We start from the raw sequence: 7,130 nt of genomic DNA, 5'->3' as shown, positions 1-7,130 counted from the left end.
TTGTGGCTTCACATCTGTGCCTCTCTTGGAGCCACTCCTGGGTCTAGTTAAAAACCTCCAGAGGAGAAGTCTGGTTGTCTAGGCTGGGGACACATTCCTAACCTTGGCCCATTGGCTGTGCTGAGGAGGTGAAGTATGGCGATGGGTCTGGAGGCACTGCTACCCACTCTCATTTGTGGTTAAAGTGCTGTCTGGAGAGGATGCCACGCTGAGCAGGTGGAGGACAGCTAGGAATATGGGCACTGGTGACACGTGAGCCATGCTCACAGGGGCACTAGCTTCCAACATGGGTGATCCCAACCCACAGTCATGTTTGCAGCCAGAGGACAACCCATTTGTATATTATTTTTGTGAACCAGAGAGCCTATTGCAGAGTTTTGGCCAAAGTTCTACATGGGTGGCTCCAGCTGAGACTGGGCTAATGTTCCCATTATGGCTTAGATCTGGGGTGTCCTCTGAAAGCCTCACTTGATAGGAAGATGATTGGATCATGGGGGCCCTGTACTCATCCATGGATTAGCAGCCTGGGAAGGTGGATCTCTCTCTGGCTCCTCCAGCACTCTCTCTGCTTCTTGATCCCCATGAGGTGAGCAGTTATTTGCGCCTAGACCTTTCCGCCATGCTGCTTCTGCCTTGGAGCCAGCTGACTGTGGACTGGAACCTCTAAAACCTGTGAGTCCAGATTAACCTCCCCTCCATTTAAGTTGTAAGATTTGGATATTTTGTCTCAGTGAGGAGGAGAGTTACCAAGACTATTCCCCACCCAGGACTGAGTAGGTGAGACCAGGCCAAAGCAGAAAGACCGTGTCTGAGCTGGGGGCCTAGAGCTGCGTGATTATAATGGGACCTGGGTGCAGATGAGGCTCATGCTGGTGGGTACCGTGCTGCCCTGTTATGAAGAAGAATTCTGTTTATTTATTTATTTATTTTTGTGGTACTGGGGGATTGAACCCGCGGCCTTCACACTGAACTATGTCCCCAACCCATCTAGTTTTTATTTCGAGACAGGGTCCTGCTAAGTTGCCCAGGCTGGGTTGAAATTGGCAATACTCCTGCCTTAACTTCCCAGAGTGCTGGGATTATAGGTGAGCACCACCACACCCAGCACCCCCTGGAGAATGCTTGAGCCATTGATTTCTAAACAGGGGCATCAACAAGTCACCCAGTGATGAAGCAATCTCCTTCCTAAGGGCCCCAGGGCTTCAGTCCCACTGAGCTTTCCCTTCCTTCTGATTGGCCTGACATGGGTCACATGACCATCCCTGAGCCAATCATCTTAGGCAGGAAGATGGGATGAAATAAATGACTGGTGGTTCATATGTCATTTGCAGTGGCCAGGTATCTCACAGGTATCTAAGGGCAAGAAGTGGAGCAACCCGGCTGCAGGGGATAGGAACTGGCAAGTCAGGAATTGAAGCTATGCTGTCTCTCTTGGATCTAACTGGTATCTCATATCTACCCCTCCCCACTTCCTCATTCTTTTGCTCACCTTTGAACATTGGAGAATCTGATTGGCTGCAGGGATAGATGTTAAATACTGGGCTGATTGGCTGCGGCAAGGGTTACAGTTGTGTAGCACAAATGTGGCCTCTGCAATCTTTCCCTTCATCAGACCTAGTACTTGGGGACCAGGAGAACTGTAAAAACAACAACAACAACAAAAAGCAAGCCGTTGTCTCTGGCCTCAATCTAGCAGCTCAGGCAAGATGGTCTTCTGGGCTGGGGGGTCCTTGGCCATGAGAGGAGGGCAAGGCCAGTGTGGGCCAGGGCAGATGAGAGAAACTTCCTGTAGGCGGTAGGAATGACTTGGCCTTCCAGGTGTGCAGAAGGAAAGGGAGAGGCGCTCTCCAGTGCAGAGCAGGTGTCAGTAGACGGAGGCTTTTCTCTCATACTTCAGCTCGCTCAGCTGCACCAATGAGCAGAGGCACTTGAAGAGGCATGTTCACTAGGGGCGCAGCACTGGCCTCCCCGACCCCTTCATCTGCTTCCTGCCACTCCTTCTAACACCTCTGTGCTTGGGCGACCTCAGCATGGCTTTTCTCCCCTCTGCTCACTGTGTTTGTGTGTACATTGTTGGGCTTTTTTCACAATTTTATGGAAAGTTAAGTTTCTTTTTTCCTCAAAAGCCAAAGAATAGGGGAACCCCCTCAAATATCCCCCTCAATGAAACCAAAAAGTGTTGAAGGAAGAAAGAGAATGAATAACCTTTGCACTTGGAGAATATAAAGAGATCTGTAAGAGCCTTCAGGTGAGAACTTCTGTTCTCATACTGAGGTCCTGGAAGGTTCTGAATTTGCCCCATCTCATGGCTGGGACTCGAACCCCAGCTTCTGGTCACCACCTTGGGCCCTTCCATGTGCCCTCATTGGTTTTGGGGAGTGGGGCTGGAGGCAGGGATGATCCCTGTGTGGAAGGAGGGGGTATTGGTTCAGCCCAGGGAAGTGGGGCCCAAAGCAAGTCCAGAGAGTGTCACGAGGGTGCGGCGTTTGTTTCCTCAGGGCAAGGGCTGCAGGTCCACTCAGTTGTCTTATCTGGGCAGATTTCGTTTCCTGGTGGAGGAAAAGGAAGAGATCTTTGTGTTTCTCTGCTGTTTTTTCCCTTTCAGACAGACTAGAAATCAGATCCCATCTGATAAGTTCAGCTGAACAGAAAGAGGCCCAGCCCAAAGAAAAGGGGCTTCTTGCTAAAATCATGCAGGAAGACACCCAGAGAGACCCTCTTTGTGAAGAGATGGCAGGAGGGGGCTCACTGTCCCCCAGAGCATGGCTTTAGACTTTCCAGAATATTTCTAAATGAGCTGAGTGTGGTGGCACACACCTGTAATCCTAGCCCTTGGAAGGCTGAGGCAGGAGGATCATTGCAAGTTTGAGGCCAACCTCGGCTACATAGTGAGTGTAAAACCAGCCTGAACCACACAGTGAGAGCCTGTCTCAAAAAAAAACAAAAACAAAAATAAACAATTCCAAATGAGGTTCTACACACAGTCATTGTATTATTCTTTTGCATCCAGGAAAAGCCACCAATTGCTGAGTGTAAACTTCAGGCCATTATGGTTCCTGTCGCTGATGTGGGGTCTCCTCATGGTTTCACACAAGGGGTGCCTCACCAAATGGAAGTGGCTCAAACCTCACTTGACCTTGGAGAGGCCCTGAAGGCAGCCACAGGAGGCCCGGGGACTCAGGGTAGGGGAGAGGAAGGAGGGGAAGGAGGCAAGGCCACAGGGAGGGGACAGCAGGAGGGACTAGGGGGAGAGGAAGAAAGAGAGGAGACCCCAGAGGAAGAGGAGGGGCCCTGGGGAGGGCGAGGGTGGGTGTCGGTGAGGGGCCACTTGTCAAGCTTCTATCTGCACGATGATTGATGCGGGCCCGGGTTTTTCTGTCAGCCTGTCACTGCGCAGGAATGTTTAATGTTCTCATTATTGGTTACGCTGTTGTGTATATTTCTCTGTCAGCGCCACGGACCCAGCTGAACTGGCAGAGCACTTCAAAGGCCTGCGGGTCATTCATCATCCCCATGACGCTCCAGCAAAGCTCGGCTTCAGCTCCGTGCCAGGGATTTGTTATGACTTGAGAGCCAGCTGACAGACAGACAGGGACATGAACGCAGGCTCCAGCCCTTTTTGTCACTCTCAGCCACACCAGTGCCCCTGTACCTGACTGCAGGGTGGGTTGCAATGGGTCCAACCAGGAGGTGACTCCGGGGGACAGGGTACCCCAGACTCCTCTGCCTGCAGTCCCACCCTGGTCCTGGCTGGTGGCTGCGTCCACCCGCCAAAGTTGCACCCAAAACCCGGATTGGGGGGGCGTGGAGAGCAAAACTTGCAGCCATCAGGGTCCGGGGAGGGGTGGGCTGGGGCTGGGGTGCCAGGAGAGCCGGAGAATATCGAGCTTTGTTTCCTTTCCCAGGCCGTGACATGATTAATCGTTTTCTTCTGATCTAATTTTGGAACATGAAAAACAGCACATTTGTCTTGAAGAAAAATGATGTGCCGAACTGCGCAGATGGAAATTTCGAGCAATGAGAAAGATTAAAGTGAAACCCCACTCCTTAGACCTAATCATGAGTTGTAGATTATTCTGTCGGCCCAGCCAGATGGTAGCTCTGATTCCACAGCCCCTTCTTATATTAATGAATACTAGACTGTTATATTTGACTTAGGTAAGTGAAATGTCTATCAGAGCTAATGGACTGCCAACCAGCATAACACATGTTGTACCGCTAAGGGTCCTGGCTGCATTTTTCATGTTTTATACTAATGTAGAACATTTTGTTTCCTACTGTTTTTCATCATTGTCACTGTTTGCTAAATATTTTCACATGGAAGTGGGGGAGGGAGACGAAATCATGGGGAAAAAAAAAAAGAACCCCCCTCCCTCCAAACTTGTGTCCAAAGCTAATTTCCTTCCGTTGGGCTTGGCTGTAACTCTACAAGTAAAACAGTCACCCCAAGCAATGTGTACAGGAACTCAATAGTAACGTGATTAAGTTCCTAGTCAACAAGACTACGCTCCCCTGTATGTTAACAAACCTAATTAGAGGCCCGTGGTGATAGATTGGGAGGGGTCCTTGCTGCACATCTCTAAGGTCATGTCCAGAAGAGCAGTTGACCTTTTGTCTCCAGGGAGAGAACCGTCCTGGAGAGGTGGCCAGCTCAGTATGGGGGATGGGCTGTTCCTCCCTGCCCCAGCTGTCTAGCCCTTGGGGACAGCAGGCAGACACCAGGAAGCATTTCAGAGCAGAAGGACAAAGACATAAGTCATGGACGGTAGGCCGGAAGGATGGTGGCTTCTCAGCCGTTGGTCCCAGGGTTCCGATGTCTGGGAAGCCAGAGTCTCGTTAGAGCCCATTGGTTCCGGGGCTGATACTCACCCACCCCTGGCCCAGGAGAGGTGGCTGGGAGATTCCTTTCCTCCAGACTCCTCCTCTGCAGGCAGGGGAGACCCCAAGGAGCTGGCCATTCCCAAGGAAGTCCCAAGTTGCTTCTTTCCAGGGACCTCAAGCCTGGTTGGGGATGGCATCCTGGAGAAGGACCTGGAAGCTGGGGAGGTTGAGGGACATCTTTAAGGAGTGGTGTCTGGAGAGAAAAATGGAAAGAAATCCACTCACAGATCAGAGTTCCAGTCAGGAAAATACATGCAGACAGATGGAAGGAAGAGAAGAATTCAGAGAAAGAGACATAGAGGAGAGGAGATGTGGCACCAACTGAGGAAAGGGCCTCTGGGTGCAGGTGGGCCCAGCCCAAATGAGCTACCTACGCAGTCGCTTGACTGCATCTCTCAGCTGTGATCCCCCTTGGAGTCAGTTCAAGGTCTTGGCTACAGTGGGTGACCCACTCCATCTCCCCCAGCTTACCTCTGCCATCCCATTTCACACCTGTCCCCACCTGTGAACCTTGAATTTTTGCTACATGAGTCTTCTTAGTGTCCCTAAGAACTCTAGCTCTTTCAGGACAATGTGGTTTTGCCTATGTTTATTTCTGTTTCTCCCATTCCCCTGCCTTCTCTGTCTGGCGAACTCCTACACATCCTTCAAGGCCCAGCTCCCATGTTTCTTCTCAGTGACCCTCCCCAGAAGGCATTATTCATCCTCTGGGCTGCCTATGGTGTTTTTCTCCATATCCCTGTGAAATGTGAAAATGCTGGCCAGGCTGTGTTGAAAAATGTTAATGTTTACAAGTCTCTCCCTCTGCCCCTTCCTTCATCTACAGTCACTCCTCTCCTCATTTAAGAAAGATGTTTTGAGAACCTACTATGTACCAGCTATTGCTCTAGGCACGGGGGATTTAGCAATGTACCAAATTCCCTGCCCTCTTGGAGGTGACCTGTTGGTAGCTATATGTGTGGGAGTATTAGTGAGGATTTTTCATGGTAAGGAACAAATCCACTCAGCCTAGCTCTAGGGGTGGGAATTGTTTTAAGATGGTGTCAATAAGGAAGGCAGATCCCATGGGGACCTAATGGCCCCTGTACAGCTGAGTCTTTTGACTTTTGTAACTTGTTAATGGCTCAGTCATGGTCCCTCTTATCCTTTGGAGACTGGATCTGGCTAAATTGCCCAGGCTGGCCTTGAACTCTTGATCCTCTAAATCCTCCTGCCTCAGCCTCCTAAGTAGCTGAGATTACAGGATCATGTTGCCTTTCATTATGTACTGTACTAACAATCTCTGGATTGGTCAGCACCTTGGAGGGCTGTGTGTGCCACCACACACCATTCTTAATGCCATTTAAAAAGTCTGCATACAGAAAAGTGCACATATCATAAGTACATAGCTCCATGAATTTTCAAAAACTAACACACAACAAGGTCAAGAAACATAACATTCACTACCACTCAATTCCTTTTTTTTTATTTTAAAAAAATTAATTCCCATTCCAACTTTACCTCCACTGTATATTATAATTTGTTTTCAGCGAGCTTATTTTTTTCTTTTTTTTGAGACAGGGTCTCACTATGTAGTTCAGCTTGGCCTTGAACTGACTATGTAGCCCAAGCTGACCTTGAATTCATGCAATCCTCCTGCCCCAACCTCCTGAGTGCTGGGATTATAGGCATGCACCACCATACCTGGTTCAGTGGGTTTAAAGACAGCTTTATTGAAGTAAAACCTACATATCATAAAACCACCCATTGTAAATAAAAAATTCAATGATTATTCATAAATTTATAAAGTGCAACTGTGACCACAGAGTAGTTTTAGAACATTCCCAATGTCCCCCCAAATCCACTTCAGCCCACTTTCCATCAACACTTAGTGCCAAACAGCCCCAGCTCCTGGCAGCCAGCTTTAAGATTTAGATCATGGTCCATTAAAAAATAAGAGGTATACTTTGTAGTAGACTATAAAGTCTACACTTTAAAAATTTAAAATTTTGTCATTTGTAATGTATTCACAAAACTATGCAAATATCCCTTTTATCAATTCCAGCACATTTCATTGCCAAAAAGATACCCCATACTCATTTGTAGTCACCCTTTATTTCTCCTTTCCTCTTGAGATTACTAGCAACTTTCTATCTCTGAATTTGCCTACTCTAGAGATTTCATATAAATGAAACCATAAAAATGTGGCTTTGTATGTATCTGGCTTTTTTTACTCAGTATAATGTTTTCAGAATTCATCCATATTGTAG

Source organism: Heterocephalus glaber, unplaced genomic scaffold (assembly GCF_053883595.1).
Source record: "Heterocephalus glaber isolate CG9 unplaced genomic scaffold, H.glaber_assembly_v1.0 deba00001497, whole genome shotgun sequence".
Taxonomy (NCBI): Eukaryota; Metazoa; Chordata; class Mammalia; order Rodentia; family Bathyergidae; genus Heterocephalus; species Heterocephalus glaber.
Note: the sequence above shows the minus strand (reverse complement) of the source record.